Source organism: Polypterus senegalus, chromosome 1, assembly GCF_016835505.1.
Source record: "Polypterus senegalus isolate Bchr_013 chromosome 1, ASM1683550v1, whole genome shotgun sequence".
NCBI classification, from domain to species: Eukaryota; Metazoa; Chordata; class Cladistia; order Polypteriformes; family Polypteridae; genus Polypterus; species Polypterus senegalus.
The window spans coordinates 139,850,919-139,874,999 of record NC_053154.1 but is presented as its reverse complement, the minus strand read 5'-3'; the positions used below and the strand labels follow the sequence as shown (position 1 = coordinate 139,874,999).

The window sequence follows — 24,081 nt, the reverse complement described above, 5'->3', positions numbered from 1 at the left end:
TCGGCCTTCATGTGGTAACATCACACAGCATTTTTCCAAGGATCGCCTGCCCTCATATTCAAACGCAGCTACGCACCAGCTAATGGAGACCTTCACCCTATGCCTGACCACAAACCTGTCCACAAGTGAGTTGTACTTAAGCTGGAAAGTTGGTGCTGGAGAAGGGTTCTGATTTATGGACTTTTATCAAGCTTCTTTAATCCAATTTAAGACTGCAGAAGGCCAAAGATAACCACAGAGGCAACCGAAATGCAACAGTCCATCAAACAACCCACTCACACAATTTAGAATTAGAAATAACCCCCCACACACACCGCCTTGGAAAACTGGCAGGAAGGTTGAAGCACCTGTAGAAGAATCCATAGAGATGAGGGGTGAACATCTAAACTCCCTACATACAACAACCAAATGAGGTACTTGAATTCTGGGCACTAAATCTGTGAAGGTGTACCACTATGCCACCATGCCAATTAATAATTTTGTATTTGTAAATCATAATGGAGAACATGCAGGCACATACTGTAATAAGCACCTACATTGGGTGCACCTTTACCATTATCACCTACTGAATTCTATTGTCTGCTGGCGTCTCTCATTTCATTCATAAGTGTCCTTGGCAGCACAGACAATTTTCAGGGGTAAACTTTACTTTAGTTGCAATTACATCTTAATTACATCTGTGTGTGTGCCACTATTCAGTTGTTTGTTGCTCACCACACCATGTTGGTTGCCAGTTGTCTAGACACCATCTAGTTGCCAAAGTAGAGCCCTCTAATAGTGTGATGTGTGACGTCATCAGCGCAACACGTTAAATACCGGCACAATGCTCATCTCTTGGCTAAACAAAGAAATAACCTTTGATTCATATCATGCTTTTTAATTCTGTTTTACTGGTAACACATTTTCTGTCATGCCCTTTTGACATTGAGTTTGTTTGTTCCCTTTTGAATTCTCTGTTTTCCTGTAACAAATTTCATTCTGTTTTTCTACCTGATTTAATTTCCTGGTTACAATACCTGGCAAGAGGAGCTGCCAACAAGGCAATCCAAAGAAAACCGGTCCAACATTTGAACAACAACATTTATTTATATAGCACATACCAGTAACGGCGTACTGCACAATAACGTGCAGTGAATACACTTGACTTGAGCATTCCTAGTTTTCATCCTCTTTCTCTGTACGTTTAGCATTCATTTACTCAGAAGCTGATGCACTTGTTGCTTTCTGAGCAGCTCTTCTTTTTTCCAACCTAACTGCCTGCTGCTTCTCTTCTTTCGTCGGCATCTTTTCACATTAAAACTAATTAAGTTAGTTTTTGTGTTGCAATTACTTAGTATGTTTTCTTTAATTTTTCACTTAAGCTGGCACTTAAGTCTTCAATCTGCCTCAAGAATGATTAGTGAAGGTGGTAGGGAATGAAAACGGCGCCCATTCACATGCGCCGCACGACCGCCCTGCTGCGCGCTACCAAGAGTTGATTCTACAATAAATAAAATAAAAATAAAAAGAGTAATAAAGATTTTCACCCTGAAAGCGGATAGTAGACATCACGTAATAGATGTGTACCAAAGTTCAAGTCAATAGGTAAAATGGTTTGCGAGCTAAAGGTGATTTAAAATCCTGGATAGACAAAAGAACAGCCACGGTAGCGTATTATATAGGAAGATATTTATATAGATATTGTCACACACGTGTGAATAGGAGGACGTTGTGTGGACCAAGTAATAGTAATTCCACGCCAGGCCAGGGAGGGGGGTGCAATAAACCTTCTCTTGCTATCTCTGCAGACCAGCCGCAGGAAAGCCTATCTGAATCAGGAACATCACTTCCAGTTCCGGCGCCCAGAAGATTGTCACTTCCTGTCCCGATTCCCAGACTGATGTCAGAGAGACATCACTTCCGGTCAACCAACACCACTTCCTGTTAATATGTCTCTTCCTGTTTGATCATTTATAACCGCCATCTTTTCAACCCTTGAGCAGTTCTGTTTTGGACTCCGTACTGATTACATCAGTGCTGAAACTTAAAAGACTCCTTTGCAGCTAGGAATATTATATGGGTGGCTGCCCCAAACCTTTTATACGTGTGTCGAGTGGCTTCATTTTACAATATAAAATCCTTAAGAACAGCCCTAAGAAGCTAAGCAAAATAAATTGAAAAAAGCAGAATTTTAAAACCAAAGAAAATATAATACTCACAGAACCACCAACCACCAGAGCGCATTTGAATGAACCTCAAGGGATTGTCTTACCCCATAAGTCTTTGTAGGGCTGGGCAGAGTCCTTCAATGGAGATGAACGTGTGATCCCACAAAATACACGGGACACAGGAGAACAGCAACACACAGAGATACTAAACAATAACCAAACAGAATAAATAATGACATATAATTCAGAATTAAACAGCCAGGTTAATAGAACATTATAAAATAATACAATGGCAAACAAAGAATAATCAAGAAAAAAGGACAAAGAAAAAGGAAACCAAAATATAGGCTGAGGAGAAACCCAGGCCTAACCATAACATTGCACATCATCAGGATTAAATATCTTTGCAAGCTCAGTTCCCCTTGTCCCTCCTTTAATTTGTTTTCTAATGTAAAACAATGCTGCATAAAAAGGTAATTTTGAGTTCAGTGCTTTGAAATAAGAACAAAATGAATGCTTAGGATTTATTATTCAAGAAAATTACAAAAGTAGTCAATGGCCTGAATACTTCTGCAGTGCCCTGTATGTGTTCCTGAATTCACTCGCTCCTATACTGTCATTTAATCTTTGAGTCATTTTCTCAAAGGCTTTGTTATGGTGGCATTTCCTGGCTGAACTCCGAGTTTAAGACCATTTCAATTACTGTTATGCTTTCAGCGTTGCATGTTGCCTCACCTCCTGACAAGCTCAGTGTGGTAATGTTAGCGTCTCAAGGCTCTTCTTTCAAATGAATTTCGAGGAGAGTATTTAAAATCGGTTTGCTCTGGACTAATTGTAGACTCAGTGTTTGAGTAAATCCCTGTAAAAGCAGACTACCTTCAGTACAAACCTGAAAATGATGCCTCACAACGGTCGGAATGTACCGTACAAGCAAAGCCCCAAATGGTGACAGACAGAAGCAGACTTTTACTGGCAGCAGGCCACACATTTTATACAAGCACATCTGTTCACAATAAACCTGAGCTTTCCATTATCAATAATTTGACTGCAGTATATAAACAAAGATGTCTTGTTAAATTTATGCCACTACAAAGTGCTGCACATGGGCAACAGGAATGTTAAATTGAAATACAAGATAGGAGACACTGTCCTACAGGAAGCAATCCCTGAAAAGGATTTAGGGCTTTACATTGACACAATGTTCTCATCATCTAAGCAATGTGCAGAAGCAAATCAAAAGTTAGATAAAATGTTTGATTTATGAGCAGTTTTACTGATATAAATCAAAGTATTTGAATATCTAATGGACTGATGGGACCACATCTGGCATATTGTGTGTAGATCTGGTCATCAGTCTACAAGAAAGACACAGCAGAACTCAGAGCTGTGCAGAGAAGAGCAACCAGGTGCATCCGAGGACTTAAGGACAAGTCCTACTCTGATAGACTCGGAGAATTAAACCTGCTTAACCTTGAGCAGAGGAGACTGCGTGCAGACCTAATCCAGGTCTTCAAAATTCTCAAAGGCATCAATAAAGTAAATCCAGCAGAATTCTTTCATTTGAAGTGTTAGTTATGTACTCAAGGACATCAGTGGAAATTAAGGGGAAACACATTTGGGGTTCAAGGCAGGAAGCACTTCTTTATGCAAAGAGCTGTGGGACTCTGGGGGGAAAACAACCAAGACATGGAGATGAAGCAGAAACCTTGACAACTTTTCAGAAGTGTCTGGATGAGACAGTCGGGACTGCTTAGCTATTAGCTAAACAGAATGAGGTTAACGGTCCCTCATTTGTCAAATTACTTATGTTCTTAATGTTAAGAATAGCAGAATATGAAGACACCTGCCACTACTTCCACTTTTTTAGGTATTGCTGTTGGTTGAATTTATAAAAGAATAAAAATGTGGCACTAAAATGTAAAAGCAAACAGCAAACTATAATAGTACATTAACATTGTAAAATATGTGCATAGCAAAAGTAAAGGTGTATACACAATATTCATACGTATCATTATTGTGCACAAGCAAGCAAGCAAACAGCCCAAATCTCTTTGGACCTAAAGGTCATCTTCTTTACATTTTGTAGTATCTTAAGTTTGCTTTCTTTGTTTTGCCCCCTGCTCACTTCTCTTGCCAGCCCCTCAGGACTGTGCTATGTGTCAGCCACTTCACTTCTCTGCCGCTTGTGTTGTGAAAAGTGGGGCTGAACGCACCTCAGGGAGACGCAATCGCTCCTCCGACACCCTCTCTTAAACGGTGATACAATGGGAAACAAATACAGTGTTTTTTTACCTCCTCTTAGCTGGCTTGGTGCTGCTGCCGTGCTGCGTGATCTGCGCGCAGTTTTGTCATATCACCTATGTCCATATATTTGATCTCTTTTCGCTTTTACCGTTTCATTAATATCGCATTGAATTTTGATTCCGTGTTTGGAATTACATCGTGACAATGCAACGTATAACCGCCTGTGAGTGAATATCGTTTCTTTCTCTCTACAAGAAATGTGTCTGACATAACCACACAGGACTTTTCCATATCTCTTTGCATAAGCTCTTGTCTCGCGGTGTGGTTACATCTCTTGGCATGAAGACTAGTCTCGCCGGACGTGAAGGTGTCTCTAAAAAAATCACTACTCGTCTCCTTCCAAGATTTTTTTTTTTTTATAATAGAGAGACATCCATCCATTATCCTACCTGCTATATCCTAACTACAGGGTCACAGGGGTCTGCTGGAGCCAATCCCAGCCAACACAGGAAACAAACCCCGGGCAGGGCACCAGCCCACCGCAGGGCGTGCACACACACACACACGGGACAATTTAGAACCGCCAATGCACCTAACCTGCATGTCTCTGGACTGTGGGATGAAACCATAGTACCCGGAGGAAACCCACACAGATTCCATGCAGGGAGGACCTGGGATGCGATCCCAGGTCTCCCAGATGCGAGTCAGCAGTGCTACCCACTGCGCCACCGCAGAGAGACATTTTATTCAAAAAAAGGTTTCAATATTAATATGTATTTTATGATGCCTTTCATATTAAAGACTATATAAGACTACATATAAGACCACAGAGAGGCAGTGAGGTCAACTTTACCCCTAAAGACATTCAATTCAATCCTTATTTCCTCCGCTGAGTAGGTCGCTTAATAACTGTAAAAGAAAACACATAGAGAAATTCTACCACTTTATATATGATGTGCTTTGGATTGGTTTCCAATATAGTAATATAAAGTGCTATAACAAATAAAGATGGTTTTTCTGCTGAATACTTCCATCTAGAGAAGGGTGAGGATACTATTTTTTTTACTTTTCTAATACATTCAACACCATACAGCCCAAAGTACTGGGGGAGACGATCCAGTCACTGAGGGTGAATGCTACCCCAGTGCCATGGATAATGAACTTCCTAACTGGTAGATACAGTTTCTGTGGTTTAGGAACTGTGCATAGGACATGGTCATGAGAAGCACAGGGTTTCCACAGAGAACTGTACTGGCTCCCTTTGCGTCAACATGGACTCATCACTATCAACCTTCACACAGTGTTCACAAGCTATTAAGAAGGCTACCAGAATGTTTGATTATATAGTACAATGTGTGGAGCACAAGTCCAAGGAGGTTATGATGAAGCTTTATATCGCACTGGTGAGGCCTCATCTTGAGTACTGTGTGCAGTTTTGGTTACAAAAAGGACATAGCAGCGCTAGAAAAGATGAAGAGAAGAGCGACTCGACTCATTCCAGGGCTACAAGGGGATGAATTGTGAGGAACGATTAAAATAACTGAGCCTTTTTACAGTTTAAGCAGAAGAAGATTAAGAGGTGACATGATTGAAGGGTTTAAAATTCTGAATGGAATCATTACAGTGGATCGAGACTGTTACTTTAAAATGAGTTCATCATGAACATGGGGACACAGTAAGAAACTTGTTAAGGGTACATTTTGGATAAACATTAGTAACTTTTTCTTAGCACAGAGAACCATAGACACATGGAATAAGCTACTAGGTAGTGTGGTAGATGGTCGGACATCAAGGACTTTCAAAAGTAGACTCGATTTTATTTTGGAGGAGTCTGTTGGCCTGAATGGTCCATTCTCATCTAAATTATTCTAATATAGTTTGAACTCAAAGAAATCATAAGTGATGTGAGTCAAGCTTCATGATTCAAGTAGTTCTTGTGCATGTGCGTTAAACATCCACCAGAATCAGCAAAGTGAAATATTGTCATGACATCATGCAGGGACACACAGGCACTTTAGAACTCCTATTGAGCTCCACTTGTTTGATTTGTTCAATCAAATAATATGTTTCACTAAAAAGAGTTGTTCAAAAGGAATGAATCATTCACATGTCACCCACCACTCATTAAAGAACTGCAACTGAAACCAAAAGAAATTACATAAAGATATGGAAAATTCTTTTTCTTCTTTCGGCTGCTCCTGTTAGGGGTTGCCACAGCGGATCATCTTCTTCCATATCTTTCTGTCCTCTGCATCTTGTTCTGTTACACCAATCACCTGCATGTTCTCTCTCACCACATCCATAAACCTTCTCTTGGGCCTTCCTCTTTTTCTCTTCCCTGGCAGCTCTATCCTTAGCATCCTTCTCCCAATATACCCAGCATCTCTCCTCTGCACATGTCCAAAACAATGCAATCTCTCCTCTCTGACTTTGTCTCCCAACCGTCCAACTTGAGCCGACCCTCTAATGTACTCATTTCTAATCCTGTCCATCCTCGGCACACCCAATGCAAATCTTATCTTTAACTCTACCAGCTGCACATGAAGATATGGAAAATAATAACTAAAAATTAAGAAAAACCACAGTAAAACATAAAACACACATACATTCACAGTGATACATAACAGAAAGTTGCACTCTAAGCACAATCTTGATTTTTATATAGTGCCATGAGTTATGTAGCACCATTCATAACATTCTCCAAACTGGGCGATCCATTTCAGGGTCCAGCCCCATTAGGCTCAAGGTAGAAGCTGGTCTGCCACTTACCTTAACATCATCCACATCCTTAAAATGACGGTGAAAATCCTACATGGATACGGAGAGAATGTGCTCATTCTACACAGCAAACTCAGGATGGTAGGTCCTTGGGGCTACAGTATCTTTTGTATAAAGCAAAAAATATTTAATCAGATTTTGATTATATATACTGTAGCACCTTTCTTAAAAAACCTTGGTGCAAGGTAGTTTACAAGTCAAACAGTATTTGTTTCCTTTTATATATCCATCTCTTAAAGGGTGCTCAATGCATTTAAATTATGATTATATATAAAATCTTTCATAGAAAACGCTACTTCAAAGTACTTGAGAATTAATTAAATAACCAGTCAAATTATTAATTCATTAAATCAATCCTTCTGATCTCTTTTGTATCATCTCTGGCATAATAAACACAACGTGCAGTAGGAAGCAGTTAGATAGTTCAAATGAATTTTGATTTCATGCCGTAAATTTAACATATTGTAAATATTGCCTTTGATGGTGTCACAAAGTGTTATAAAAAGCTACGAAACAGTATTTTTATGTAGTGAGCTTAATGTACATCGAGTAGCAGCAGCAGACTTTGCTCATTTCCAAAGAAATCAAATAATGTAAAAAAATGCAGAAACCCCATAAACAGATACGGGAAACATTAAAGAGGCACGTTACTGGAGCTGTCTTTGAATGACTTTGTACAGCCCCTGTTAGTCTTTTATTAGCGGTGACTCACTTGATCAGAACGCATTGCAATTGCCTACATGTTGATTTATTTTTTATGTATTTATTTTTACAATTGTGCAGGCACTTCTGCAGGTGGGGACTGAAATGGCAGTCTTAACTTATAAATATCAAATGCCCTAAACCAGGGGTCTTGAACTTTACTCCTGGAGGGCTGCAGTGGCTGCAGGATTTCATTCTAAACCCTTTCCCTAATCAGTGACCAGAATTCACATCTTCTTTCCCCATCATTTTAATAGCCCTGTTTTGAAGGATTCAGTCCTCTGAATTGACTCTTTTCTTCATGAAAGTTCAACTAAACAGAAATGAGATATGAAATCAATGAGCAGATGACCAGCTTAACTCGGGCTTCAAACTCCAACCAATTTCATTCCAACCAGTTTCTTAATGAGAAGCCTATTGCTTGCTCTTATTTAAAGATGTTATTCAATTCCATGGCTTGTTGCTGCTCTTATTCTGCCACAGCAGACATTTCCAAAACTGTTGATTTTTTTCTAAGAACATCGTCAAAAAATTTTGGTGACCTGAGCGATCAACCTTACTGAGGCCTTCACCTTTCTTTCTTTTCAGATATTGTGTGATGGGCACAGGTGAGCTGATCATGTGGTGGCTTGTTTTGTGTCTCATTATTGTTTGGCTGCTAATTAAGGATAAAGAAACAACTAAGGGGCCCGAGGCAAGTTAATTAAAACTAAGGCAAAAGAAGTTAATTAGCAGCAAAAATTGGTCGCTAATGAAGAAGATGGTTAAAATGAAAACGTGCAGCCACTGCATTCCTCAAGGACTGGGGTTTTAGACCCCTGCCCTAAACAATGCAACACGCTAACAATATAAGTGATGTTTTCATTTAAAACTTATTAACTAGTAAAGTGCCATTTTAACTTGACTAATTAACTGCTTAGGCCCTGTTATAAATTAAGACTAACTAATAATGTCCAGCTGTCAATTCTTGCGTCTCTGTTTCTGAGTGTTTTCTCTCTCTCTCTCTCTCTCCCTCCCTCCCTCCCTCTCTCTCTCTCTCTCTCTCTCTCTCTCTCCCTCTCCCTCTCCCTCTCCCTCTCCTCCTCCTCCTACCAATCTCCATCACCATCTCCACCTCCAAAATTCTTAAAAAGCAAAGGTGAGCAGCACTCTGGGTCATTTGCCACTTCCTCAGCTTGCCCATCCTGATCTCCAATGTTTTAAATGGTTGCCTCTTATATTTAAAGGCAGAGATTTAGTCCTGTGTCTTGTTTGTGAAGTTCTCTTTGTCTTCTTTTTTGCATTTACAGTTGTCCCAATTTACACAAAGCACTAGAAGAAACTATCCAGTGGAAGATCATAGTAAATTATGAAGGCATCATTAAATCATTAATGTAAAAACAATAAATAAATAAAAGTATTAAAGATTTTAAAATATATAGCGTGTTAAAGTCTGCAAAATGAGCAGCCTGGATTGAATGGCTACAGGCCAACTCTTGAAATTTCATTGTGTGGCATTACCTGACAAATAAGAGGATTGTCTTTGCAGACATCTAAAATGAGAGAAGCTAAGGTTTTAAGTTGAAAATGCCTTGAGTGTCTAGTGGGCAAGCAGAAAATCCCACACTGCTTCCTGTGACCTTTTGTTCAGAGGCTGCCTGATGTCTTTTCTATAATCTTTGTAAGAGGGGACGGGGATGGTGGTGGTTGTGGGGGGGTCATCTGAGAGGCAACCCACTTTTTGTGATAATTTTGTAATTTGCATAATTTCTTTTATGAATAGGTTTGTTCCAAGTAAAAATAGAGCTTAAGCAACACCCAAAAACCAACACCTAAAAACAAAATAACAAAACAGAGTGCAGTGTGAGTCAGTGTGTGGTGTGTTTCACTGGGGTTCCAATGCCTCTCATTTCTGTTTTGTTATTATTTTTTGGTGTATATATTTTTGCCTATATGCAATTGTGTTTTGTGGGTGGTCCTAAAGAGGCGGGGCCACTTGCTCAACACTCTCAAGGGAATGACCTCAGCTCTTTAAATGCTGAGGAAAACCCACAGTCCCTTGTGGTTCATTAAATGTAACGGTGCTGGTGTGTTCTGGTGATTTATTGCTACTTTTTGGTTATTGATTTACTGGATTTTTGAACTGGGTCCTCTCGGAGAGCATCTCAAAGGTAATCTTCTTTCCTGACTATGTAATTTTAGTCCTAATCTTTTACATAATGCCTTGCTAGGATGTAATAATTCTGTAGTGAGTGCATTGTCATATGTGTAGTGTATTCGCACTATAATAACTAACAACAGTCTAAGCAAAAAACCTGGACAAAGCAGTATAAATGCAAATAAATTATCTACCATTTCACCTTTAAATGTTCACTGTATTAGATTATGATTAAATAAAAAATCCCCACAAAGCAGCATTAACACAAATAACTTAATTACAATCTCAAGCTGCTGTAACACTCTGATTCAGCTCTGCTCTTCTGAGACCTTAAATGTAGCTTTGCTAAATATTACAGTGTTAACCAACACAGACTTTTTACATTAACAATATTATCAGTGATAGGAAAATAGACTTTCTTACATTAAATGAAACATAGCTCAGCTCTGATGGCGCAGCAGTGTTTACTGAAGCAGCTCCTCTGAATTACAGCTTTGCTCATTCGGTTCACAAAGGCAAAAAAGGTGGCTGTTTAGCAAGTATTTACTGAAGCCGATTAAACCGTAAAGATGCTGGTTTTGGTACCTTCACCTCTTTTGAGTATCTTGCTGTCGTTATTCAAGTAATGCCCCAGTCTCTCGTATTGACTGGTTATAGACCTCCTAAATATATGTGTATTTCATTGAAGAATTCTTAGACTTGGTACCTAAATAGCAACTAACTATGAAAGGTTCCTAATTGTAGGTGATTTTAATTTTCATGTGGATAACCAGTGTGACCTAAAAGCAAGAGAATAACCTCCTGCACTCATTAGATCTTAGTCAGCACATCAGCCAGCCCATGCATAAGGGAGGACACACACTAGATTTAGTGATTTCAAAAGGATTAAAAGTTGACAGATATTGGCATATCTGACCACTTTGTATATTATTTAATGTAGAAATACTGATAACTATAACTTTTGAGAAGTGTGTTGTTAAAAAACATTATTCTGATACATCTCCCACTTGTTTGATAATATTCTGAACAATCAGTACATTTGTAGTATTTATTTCAATAGTCCTAATAGCATTAAAATTTTCCATCTTACTGTTAAAACTAAGATGAGACCTGCAGCTGACATAGTGAAAAGACAGGGAAGAAATCCTCCAGCACTATTACATGTTGGAAGACCCAAAGAGTGCCTAATTTTAAATGCTGAAGAGCTGAGTGTAAGTAGAGAAAAAGTAAGCTGACATCCAGTATGAAATACTGAAGGCTAAAATAATTGAATACCACAATTATAAATGACAATGCTAGAAATTCAAAAAAATTATTTTCAACTATTGATTGTGTTCTAATGGAATACCTCCTAAAAACTACTAGTGAAATTTATGAGGCTTTTGCTATATTTTTAAACACAAAATAAGTTATATTAGAAACTAGCAGACCACGTGCGCTATGCTGCAGTAGCTGTAGTTGGAATCATTATGTATCTACATGCGACTTATAGAGCTTCTTTATATGCAACATTTTTGGTTTGTCGTCCTGGAGCCAAAATATATAATTTTTCTCTATGACTAATTCGTTAACATGCTACATACAAAAATAGAAACGGGAAAAACGGCAACACCGCCGGGAACAACAGTAAATGAGATAAAGTAAAAGTCTACTAAACACTAAAGTACAAAAACGAAGTAGAAAGTAACAGTAACCCGCAACACTGCCGGGAACACCAGCACACTGCGTCTACTAAAGAAACACTAAATAGAAACACTAAAGGAAAAAATACTATTCAGTAAGTACTGCATCTAGTAAACAGTAAATCAGTAAAGGAGAGAGGACTAAACACTAATGAAAAAGAACGGCAAGACCGCGTCAGCTGTGGAGTCCAGCTGAGCTCAGCTTGGAGTGAAATGATGTGAATGAAATGAAGTGAATGGGAGGGGAGATGATCACGTGACTCCCCCACCCGCCTTAATTCTCAACCCCTCCACAAACACACAAACACAGTCTCTCAGATCCCAACTCTCCTTTATATGTAGAAATAATATAGTACCCCCAAAGTTAATCCAATTGAATCCCAGCATTCCATTTTAGGCAAGTTTCATTCTTTCTCTGGAATAGATCTACTAGAACTAAATCAAATAGTTTCTTAACTGAAACCTTCCACCTGCGTTCTTAAACCCAATTCCATCAGGCTTTTTCAAAGAAGTCTAAGATGTGCTAATTGATAGTCTACTTAACATAGTAAACTCATCATTAGATACAGGGGTCTTCCCTGACTTTTTTAAGACTGCAGTTATTAAACCCCTGGTCAAGTTAAATAATCTTGACTCCTCTGTTTTCAATGATATTCAGACCAATTTCTAACCTCCCTTTCTTAAGTAAAGTGGATGAGTAGTAACTTTCTCAAACTAAATAAGGAGAAAACAGAAAATGTAATGATTGGCAAACATGGATAGAATGATCCCTTAGATCTTGATCCCTGATCCCCTTAAAAGTCTAGACAGAGAAAAGAATTTAGAGGTAATTATTGACTTTGACATAAACTTTAAATCACATATTAACTGGATTACTAGGACTGCATTTTTTCACTTAAGGAATCCAGCAAAAGTTAGACATCTTGTAACTTTAGAAGATGATGAAAAATAAGTTCATACTTTTGTTTTAAGTCGACTAGATTACTGTAATGCACCCCTAACAGGACTACCTAAGAAAGACATCAATCAGTTGCAATCAGTGCAGCATGAAACAGCCAGAATGTTAATTAGGAAAAGAGTACATCTCACCAGTTTTAGCATTATTTTATTGGTTATTGGTGTCTTTTAGAATTGACTTTAAGATACTACTAATGGTTTATAAAGCCTTAGATAATTTTGCTTGGTCCTATATTTTGAAATATCTGTCCCCCTACACTCTAAGTCATAACCTTAGATCTTCTAATGGTGGTCTACTTATAATTCCAAGAGCTAAACCTAAAAGAAGAAGAACTTGCCGATAAAAATTCTTCAGGCTAGTGCTGTGGATCATTTTAAAAAAAAAAAACACTACAAAAACTTTGTTGCTACATTTTAGTTGTATTCCATGTAAACTATATGGGCATGGAATATCACATTATTCTCTACTATTCTGTGCTGTCTTTTCTGGTGACAATCTGCACCTCCACCACCTGATCAAGGCACTATGCAATCAGGCAGGTGATCTAGTTGTCCACAAGACCTCTTCTTCTTTCAGCTGCTCCCGTTAGGGGTTGCCACAGCAGATCATCTTCTTCCATATCTTTCTGCCCTCTGCATCTTGTTCTGTTACACCCATCACCTGCATGTCCCCTCTCACCATATCCATATCATTCTCTTGGTCCTCCCTCTTTTTCTTTTTCCTGGCAGCTCTGTCCTTAGCATCCATCTCCAATATACTCAGCATCTCTCCTCTGCACATGTCCAAACCAATGCAATCTCGCCTCTCTGACTTTGTCTCCCAACCGTCCAACTTGAGCTGACCCTCTAATGTACTCATTTCTAATCCTATCCATCCTCATCACACCCAGTGCAAATCTTAGCATCTTTAACTCTGCCACCTCCAGTTCTGTCTCTTGCTTTCTGGTCAGTGCCACCATCTCCAACCCATATAATATAGCTGGTCTCACTACCATCCTGTAGACCTTCCCTTTCAATCTTGCTGATATCTGTCTGTCGCAAATCACTCCCGAAACTCTTCTCCACCAATTCCACCCTGCCTGCACTCTCTTTTTCTCCTCTCTTCCATAATCCCCATTACTCTGTACTGTTGATCCCAAGTATTTAAGCTCATCCACTTTCGCCAACTCTACTCCCTGCATCCTCACCCTTCCACTGACCTCCCTCTCATTTACACACATGTATTCTGTCTTGTCTCCACAATAAATGAATGATCTTTGGCTCCTGAATTTTCTCAGGTGACTTAAATAACAAGAGGGAGGGCTCAGGAGAGGTGATGTCATGGTGGCCCCGCCCCCTGGGGGGTAACACTCACAAAACACAAGGGACATAAGAGAACATGATTGCGGACAAAGGAGCATAATCATACATGAACAAAACACTATAGGCACACCCTGGCAGACACATAACACACAGCACCAGTATATCTTGCATCTTGACAATGACACAAAGAATCATTGGTTACATCACATTTAATCACTGCTTCCTTAAAGCTCCAAACACTGTGTGAAGTCTCCATGTCAGTTCAAGTATCCTCGTTTCCTCCGACATTTTATTTATGTGGCCCCTTTTCTATTATAGTGTATATGAGGTACTGTGCAATGGGTGTGTCCCATGTCCCAGCAATTCTGTAACAAAATAAAAAGTTAACAGAAAATGGAGGTGAGGAGAGAATAAGGACTATAAAATAAGAATAAAAAGTATGCTGTTGTTTACACATTTGTATTAATACTCCCTAAAATGCAAAGTCAAAATGACTTTTACAGAATTCTAAACAGTTTATGCATCTGAACATTTTCCTGTTTTCTGACTGAACTACAAGTGTCTCTGTAAGTATTCAAAAATGTGATAATGAGAAAAGGTAATGTGAAAATGTTCCCAATTGTAAAATTACAACAAGAATTAAAGTTAATTTATATTCCTCTCACTGTTTATCATCTGATTACTTTTACATTCCACAAGGCATTTTCTACTCTTAGTTGCAATGATTATATTTTGTCGCCATGACACTAATGTCATTTCAAATCCATTTTAGAACTATTTTGTGCTTATTTTCCTGGTGACGGCCATATTGTTTCTCACAGCTAAGCCCACTGCTAGGCGATATTCTCACTTACCAACCATCAAATGGGCAGAGAGGTAGGTGGGCCATTGGTTTAAAAGCTCCATCCCATTTGGAAGTGCTTCTCACTCTTGTGCAACAGCATTTTTCAGACAACAACATTAACAATATTTTAGTCAAAATACATGCATATGAGACCTTTTCAGAAGATAACTGGATACCCTAGACCAGGGCTATTGAATTGGCGGCCCGCGGGCCAAATGCGGCCCAGAATCAACCTCCGAGTGGTTCCGCCCATAGATAATAAATTCATATATATTATTCATAAATTGTTATTTAATATAATTTAATATATATATATATTATTAATATAAATATATAGTATATTAATATAAATATAAAGTATTTATTATGTCTATGGTCCCGCCAAAAACGCGCATTCCTACGTAAATTACGTAGCCTGCAACACGCAAACAATGCAGAGCGTGCCGGTAGTAGCTTAGATTACTATCAATATGTCTTTTCAACACTGAAACGTAAAATTGCCAATGAAAACCGTAAGTTTAACCCTGCCTGGACTGACAAATACTTGTTTATTTTTCCGCCACATCCAAACGCCAAACCGATGTGTTTAATTTGTAATGATTGCGTTGGAGTATTTAAAGATTACAATGTGCGGAGGCATCATGTTGAGAAACACCACACTTTTCGCACCAATTTTCCAGAGGGATCTCAAGAGAGGACTGCAAAAGTGCAGAGTTTGATTGCATCTTACAACCGGAGCAGTACTACCATGGTGCGGTCATTCACAGCCCAAGAGAGAGCTACTGTAGCATCCCTTCGTGTTTCCTGGATACTGGCAAAAAAGAAAAGGCCATTCACAAACTCTGAAACCGTGAAGGACTGTATGCTGGCTGTCGTGGATGAGGTGATAAATGACGATAAAATTAAAATGAGCGTGGTATCTGCTATAAAAAACGTGCCCCCGTCAGATACTTCAAACATTCGTAGGGTTGAAATTCTTGCTGCAGATGTGTATGAAACGCTGTTAGGAGACCTGATGAAAGCTGATACTATGTCTATAGCAGTAGATGAGTCAACAGACAAAACTGATACTGCTCAGTTGTGCATATATGTCCGTTTTTTTGATGGCAAATGCTTCCGAGAGGAGCTGCTCGGCCTACTGCCGTTAGAAGGACACACAACTGGCGATATAGTCTTTGGGACTGGATATGAAGCGTGTGTGCATGCTTGTGACAGATGGGGCTCCGTCCATGACAGGGAAAGTGAATGGTTTGGCAGCACGTTGGTCCGCTGTTGCACCTCAGTTGATCTCCTTACACTGAATTGTGCATCAGGCGGTGTTGTGCGCAAAACTAAGCGGGGCGCTCAAAACGACAATGGACAGCGTTATGGCTATAATTAATTTTAGTCGCTCCACATCAAGCCTCCAACACCGCTTATTCCGCATGCTGCTGTCAGAAATTTCTGCTGAGCACCACGACCTTCTTTTGCATAATGACGTGAGGTGGCTGTCCAAAGGCAAAGCACTGGAGCGTTTCTGCGGTCTCAGAGAAGAGATCATAACTTTCCTCCGCGGCAGCAAGCAAAAAAAGGCAGAAACGCACTTGAGTCGCATACTGGACGACAACTTCATGGCCGATGCCTGCTTTCTGAGCGACATATTCAAACACCTGAACGATCTCAATTTGGGACTACAAGGCAGAGACAAAACTGTCATCGACCTTGTGGAACAGATGCGCACATTCCAAGTTAAACTGGACCTTTTCGCAAATGATTTGAGCACAGGCCGAATGCTGCATTTTCCGACACTCCGCAAAGGCATCTAACCCCCCGCAGAAATCACGGATGTGATGACAGATTTCATTGCGATGTTGAAAAATAACTTTGCTGGTTGATTGGATGGACTTGATCTGCCCATTGAGTTGGCCGTTTTTGTCAGAGACCCGTTCACTGTTGAAATAGAAGGGTACTTATCCGCCAGAGCTAAGAAACTGGTCCCTTCCATTGACGAGGGGAAATTCACACTCGAACTTGTTGACATGCAGTCATCTGTTACCATGGCACAGGAGCTTTCCACTAACGGGCCTGCAATGTTTTGGACTGATGTCAACGCACATCATTTCCCTAACATTAATAAAGTAGCGATCGTCATGCTCAGTATGTTTGGATCAACATATACATGTGAGTCAAGTTTTTCACACATGAACTCCATAAAAAGCAACTCTCGTTGCTCCCTGACTGACCATACTCTCCACCAATGCCTTCGAATTGCATTGACAACTTACGAGCCTAAAGTCACTGCTCTCGTTCAAAACAAAAAATGTCACTTCTCCCACTAAGTCAGCAGGGTAACTGTAGCCTACAATACATCAATATAATGTGGGATGCGTAACAGAGGCATGCCTAATCACACATGGTGATTTAAAATATGTTCCCTCAGTAGTGTTATAGTTGTGAATACTGTGCACTTTTTATTTTATGCACTTTGTGATGTTCCTGGGTCAAATGTGTGCAAGTTGTTTATTTTGTTTCAAAAGGAAAAAATGTTATTTCTAATAGCCTACTACTGTGCACTATTTTGTGCACTTTGTGATCAGATAGGTCAGATATGTAGCCTAGGTCAGTTTTTTTTCTTTTGTAAGTGGAAAAAATAGGGGCTACCTTAGATTCTGTTAATTCAGCTCTTTTTGTATGCACCTTTTGCTCTGCAAACTGACCAAAGTTAAAAGAGAAACAACAAATAAACCTTATGTTTTTCAATAAATTTGTTTGTGTTGGTTTTAAAATTTGTCATTACGAGCTGCTTTGCCGCTAAAATGACTGGCCCAGCTAACCTTCTTGGTTTGGCAATCTGGCCCAACTGAATTTGTAATTGAATAGCCCTGCCCTAGACTTTAGGATTATAAGACACAAGTAATTTCAGAATTTTTGATATCGTTTACAATTGTTGAAGCTGGGTCGCTTTTGCAGCCCATTGTATCAGGAATTTTGTGATCTTCATTCTCAAAGAAAATATGAGATTTCAAATTTTTCTCAGCCATTAAACTTGGCAAACAATGAGTGTAGCAAGTAACAGATTCAAGAACTACAGCTTTTTTTCTGTATAGTGTTCCTTTAACTTTGGATGCAGAATTTTAAAGATTTTGAAAAGAAAAAAACAGTCCATTGGTTTTAATATCAATGTAACTGCTATTCAGTGTGTGCAAGAGATTAAGTTTTTTTTGTCAATTTTTTTGTTTCTAGACTAGGGGGTTTTGCCCCCTGCTCACCAAACACCCCCCGGCCTGTGCTACGCGCCAGCCGTTTTACATCTCTGTGACTTTTGTATGTGGATTTCACTTTCACCAAACAACAAAACTTTTAATTCTTGCAGATACGCCTCTTCATTGGGAAAAAACACTACTTTTCCTTGATGGCAACATGAATTAGACAATCTACAAGTCTCTGACTTAAAGTTTAAATCCGAACAATATATTCAATCTCTTTTCACTGTTCCAATATTTTACCAATTAATAATTGCCGTTTGCACAAATGTGATCTTTTTTATAATTTTTTCAACTTTCAAAGTTTAGCATTTTCATTATCACTAACCTGCTCTGCATGTGTATTGCGCTTACGTTTTTGAATTGTTTACGACATTCTACTTTGTCATCCACTCTTTGTCTTTTATTTCCGGCCCCGGGCATGGTTAAATCTCTTGGCACAAAGTCTCGCCTTGCAGAACATGAAAGTATCTCTCTGGAAAAAGTCACGTCTCATCCTACGATTTTTTCATTATAATAGAGAGATTTCATGGGTGCTGCTGCTTTGTATGTCTGTTCACCATGAACACTGCTAACCTGCATAGACTTGCTAGGAATGGGATGCCTCAGATGGCGCTTAAGCATTAAGCAATTTCCAAACTTTAAGCTATTAATGGAAAAAATTAACGAAAGAGGAGTGTTCAAACAAAGTACATATAATTTCAAGTAATATCTGGGTTTTAAATTTTGTTTGTTTTAGATTTTCATTGTTTTCATGACTGGTCTTGCTCATTCAAAAGACTTTTGTGCATTCTACCTTTGCTTGCAACCATGACACTCTTTTTGTTTTGCCTATAGAAACACCTCCTTTGATTTCTTTCTCTCCATATTCATAATCTGCCCAATAAGACAAGTAATACTTTCTGTTTGAACATAAAATGGCCATTTCAGGAGGATGTCCTCTGATTGCCCCTGTGGTATAGTGGGTCCGCGGCTTCAAAAAAGAAGCCAGTTTTAAATAAATCCATATAGCCGTGTCTATCTATCTATCTATCTATCTATCTATCTATCTATCTATCTATCTATCTATCTATCTATCTATCTATCTATCTATCTATCTATCTATCTATCTCTAACGATCATATAATGCTTGTCTCTATCTATCTATCTATCTATCTATCTCTAACGATCATATAATGCTTGTATCTATCTATCTATCTATCTATCTATCTATCTATCTATCTATCTATCTATCTATCTATCTATCTATCCAGTCTCTGTGGGCGCGATCGCATGACCGCGGGGAGTTAATGAGGTAATTGGGGTGAGTCACACCTGCACCTGTGATCCTTCTCAATTGCTTCATCGGCTTCATGCAGTGTATGATTAAGGCACCACACCAATGGCGCCGTATAAGCACGGGCTGTACATGGAAGGAGAATAGAGGATCGGGGATTGAGAATTGAGGTTAGACTACTGAAGAAGCAGTCTCGGGAGGACAATTGGGCCACCTGGAAGAGAAAGGCAGCACAAGCGGAGCCCCGCCAAAGAGCATAGGCTGTGGCACTCTAGGGGCTGGTTCACTCCACTGAATATTTAGTGTCGAGTGGGGCAAGGAGGATAGATGACCTCCCTATGGATCTGAGGTACAACTGTGGGAGCGTGAAGGAAAACAGGAGGAGAACTGACCTCAGACGGTGTGGCTCCAAGATGGAGGTGGGAGGAATGAATCTCGTGGCTGCTGAGTCTCCGCTGGCTACGTGAGGGATGGTTGAGCTGGGGTGATGAAAAATGAGATCGGAAGGAACTAATAACTGCATTTTAGCATTTGTTTTTACTGGATTTATTTATTGTGGTTTTTATCCCCCACTTTTCACTTGGTTTTTATAGATTTATTTATTGACATTTGGAACACAGGCACTGTTGACACTTTTTGTTTTGTTTGGATTTGGCTTTTAAGAAAAGCACCTTGACACTTTTCCACTATCCCCTTGATCTGTGTGAGATTTGTCCCCATTTGTCAGCTCATCTCAGTCAAAGCTATCGACATTGTTGGATTCTAGAGGCTCCCAGTTGTGAAGGGGGAGTCTGGAGGGGACCCACATCGTCACAGCCCCAGGTTTCACTGTTCCAGTCTGTGTTTGCATTTACATTTATTTGCTTGACAGATGCTTTTATCCAAATTGACTTATAAAAGAGGTAAACATAATCAATTCACATTAGGCAAGGGTCTCTTTTTTTCAGCAAGTGTAATAGGACAAGTTGATTGCCACCAATGACAAGAGGTAATTAATTTACAATCATAGATTACAAATAAACTTAAACAACCAATTAACCAACAATATTTGTTTTTTTCAATTAGACTAATATTTACAGAACAGTTGGTTCTTAAATACATTGTGGGAGTCAGCAGTTCGGTTGGAGGTGAGCAGCTTGTTCCACCAACTAGGAACATCACAGGGTTAGTGTCTGGATTGAAAGGTGATACTATGCAGAGGCAGCATCACTAGACACTGGCAGACCTGAGTGGGTGAGCAGGCATATAGCACCTCATCAGTGTCTCCATATACTCAAGGTGCTGACCCCCTGACTACTCTGTTGGCAAGCATCAGGGATTTGGACTTAATGCGTGCTGCTACAGGAAGCCCATACAACAACCTGAAGATAAGAGGGGCATGTGCCCACCCCAGCTGGTTAAATAAAAGACAGGCTGCTACATTCTAGATCATCTGCAGTGGCTTGATAGCAAATGTGAATACTCCTGCCAGAAGCGAGTTACAGTAGTCCAGATGCGACAAGACCAAAGTCTGGACCAGAAGTTGTGTTTCATGCTCTTTCAGATAAGGCCTTATCTTGCGGATGTTGTACAGTGTGAGCTTGCATGAATGAGAAAGAGCAACAGAGAGAAAAGTAAAGGAACCTGCACCAATCTTTGGGATACACCAGTGCATGTCTTATGGACCTTTGACAACAGGACACATTGTAGGATCTGCCAGAGTTGTAGGACTCAGACCATCTGAAAGCATTTCCAGTGATGCCAATAGAGGTCAGAGAGGGTGGCAAAAAGGATGTCTTGGTTGACTGTGTCAAAGGCGGAAGAAAAATCTAGCAGGATCAGGACTAATGACATGTTGGTAGCTCTAGTGGGTCATAGCTGTTCAATCACAGTCAGTAGAGATGTCTCAGTTGAGTGTTTCCTCTTGAAGCCGAACTGGTTGGTATCGAGCAATCCATTCTGCACAAGGAAGGAAGATATCTGGTTAGAAACAGCGCATTTAAGTGTTTTGGAAAGAAAGGAAGGGAGAGAAATAAGCCTGTAATTGTTAACTTAGGATGGATCGAGTGTTGATTTTTGAGAAGTGGAGTTATCGAAGTGTGTTGAAGATGGTAGGAAATGTGCCTGAGTTGAGTGAGGTGTTAATGATGTGTGTAATTGCAGGAATGAGTGAGGGGGAGATGACCCTATCCTCTCCCTCACATCTTCTTCAGGTTAAGTGGACAGGTAGTGGTGTGATTAGAAAGGAGGTTGGAAACATCAATGGCAGAGAGTAGAGAGGCTACAGAATGGAAGGAGGCATAATGGGTGGGATAAAGGGTGAGAACTGACTGCTGATGGCACCCACACTATCCTGCAAAAAGGTGGCAAACTCATTAGGAGACAAGGAGGTTGGAGGAGGATGTGGAGGACAATTAAGAAGGGAGGTGAAAGCGGAAAGCAGAGAGCATGTGTTGGTAATGCTGTTAATTCTAGTTTGATAGAACCTTTACCTTAGTGTTGATGGTGGCAGAAGAAAATGATACAAAGTGGACTGGTACTTACCCACCTCTGCCTGAGCCTTTGACTTCCTCCATTTCCTTTTGTCTGCCCTGAGGTTAGCACTTAAGTAGCCTAAAAGCACTTGGCATACTTGTTCTTTGTTGCAGATTACTAAATCTCAGGATTTCTCTTCTGGAACTCCCTGGAGAATAAAGCAGTAAGCCTGTGAGTCCTAAAGAGTACAGTCTGGAGTCTTCAAAGAATTCAGTTCTGGTTGTGCAATTCCTGCCACTACAACATGATATTTTTACACGTGGCAATAATTTTGTCCAATACATGTTTGGCCCTTTTTTTTTCTAGCAGGACACAATAAAAGGGAATGATACAGCCGTTTATTTGTGACATTATGGCACATCTTTTATTTAGCATTTCAAAGTATTGGTGTGATTTTGACTTAACTAATTTTTGTCTTTTAAAGGTGAACTCTCAAAGATCTTCATTTTTGAAGAAATACTGCGACAAAACAAATTAAGCTTTTACGTCCTACAAAATCTTGGAATACAACCTCTGAACGTTTCCTAAATGGACAGCGTGAAACTATGTTTAAGGTAAGAGTTTAAATATTGTAATTTATTTGATTATAAAAATAAATAAATGTAATTATTCATATTTCTAGTTGGACTTGGAAATATCCAATAGAGTATTTTAGATATTAGAGCATTAAAATAGTTTTTAAGAGAACAAGCCATTCAGACCAACAAAACATGTCAATTCTATTCACGAAATTTCTCCAAAATAACATCAAGTCAGGTTTTGAGGGTCCAAAAAGTCCTGCTTTCTACCACACTACTTGACTATCTACTCTGTGTGTCTTTGGTTCAGTGTGTAAAGAAAATCAAGTATTTTTTTGTGCCCTCGTGTTATTTGATAAAGAATCTAACCTGCCATTTCTTTCATACTTTCAAACACTTCAGTCATGTCACAGCTTAAGCTCAGTTTGTTTCAACTGAAAAGGTTCAACTCCTTAATCTCTCCTCAAAGCTCAAACCTCTCATTCTCTCTCTCCCTGCTATGTCTTTTTTGTAGTATGGGGACCAAAACTGAATACAACACTCCAGATGAGGCCTCGACAGTGTGTTATAAAGCCCTTAACTTGAACTCCACACCTCATGATATATACTTTAATATCCTATTAGCTCTCTACATCTACATCTCCTAGGACCTTCTCATAAGGTGTAGTTTCAAGTTTCAGACCACCCATTTTTTATTTACATTTCTACCTTTTACATATAATGTGTTTTATCTACTTACATTGAATTTAATTTGCCACAATCTTTCTAACACTACTGTATATGCTGTCCAGCTCCCTCTGTTACCATATAGCTGATTCTACATGATCTGCCATTCCACCTAGTTTGCATCATTTGCAAACTTAACTAGCTTATTGTGTATATTCTTATCCACATCTGCTCTCTATACAGTATATAAAATCTTAAGCCTAAAAGTACGACGATTTTGTGCAATGATTTAATGTGACTTTTTATGTCACACAATTGGGCCTATTTTAAAACCTACGTATATATGTTTGATATCATTCTTTTCAGATTTTCAGATTCTTATTCTGTTTTTAAATTATAAACTAAAATATCGAGAAAGTCGTGGTTTTTAATATCAAGAATGTCATTTTTATTTTTGATTGAGTAAACTTTCTTTCACAGAAACAAACTATTGAAAAAAAAAAGATCTGTTCATAACACTAATGTTTGTATTTAGGTGATTTAGTTAGCTGAAGGTTGAGTTACGATGACCCATTGCATGCCACTTTAGTTTTCACGTGACTTTTCCAGTTATTTAAATGAGTCATTTTTTTAAAAAAAGTTTTTTTTTTTAACTATAAGAATGTCAGTTAAAACAAATGGATTGTTTATTTAGTCTCTTATAAATACTCATCGAGAATAGTGGACCTCAGTTTAACAGGAATACTCCAATCAGTAAGAGAGTAAATATTTTAATCTCATTTCATGATTTTTACTCTGTTAAATAATAATTGATTTTTCTTTTACATATTTATAGAATTTCGTGATTTTGACTCCAATAAATAATCATTTTTCTTTTGTACATTTACAGATTTTACTAATATTCTGGCCGCAACTGGGGGTTGGGCCCCAAATGATCCAGGGGGGCTTGCCCCCCTAGTATGTATATAGTGTATGTATACTGTAAATTATGTATATTAAAAAGAACAGCAACCCCAACACTGAAATCTGAGGGACAGAACGTTTAACATCATCCAATTCTGATGTTTTCTCT

The 24,081-nt window shown here is 39.0% G+C and overlaps 1 long non-coding RNA gene across 1 annotated transcript in view; it reads left to right on the top strand.

Annotated features, from left to right (window-relative positions):
• Nucleotides 1-24,081, top strand: part of LOC120518484 — a 99,849-nt gene that overhangs the window by 31,261 nt on the left and 44,507 nt on the right. The window contains exon 2 of the long non-coding RNA XR_005631243.1: nucleotides 22,250-22,379. This is a non-coding gene — a long non-coding RNA (uncharacterized LOC120518484). The remainder of the gene's footprint in view (nucleotides 1-22,249; nucleotides 22,380-24,081) is intronic.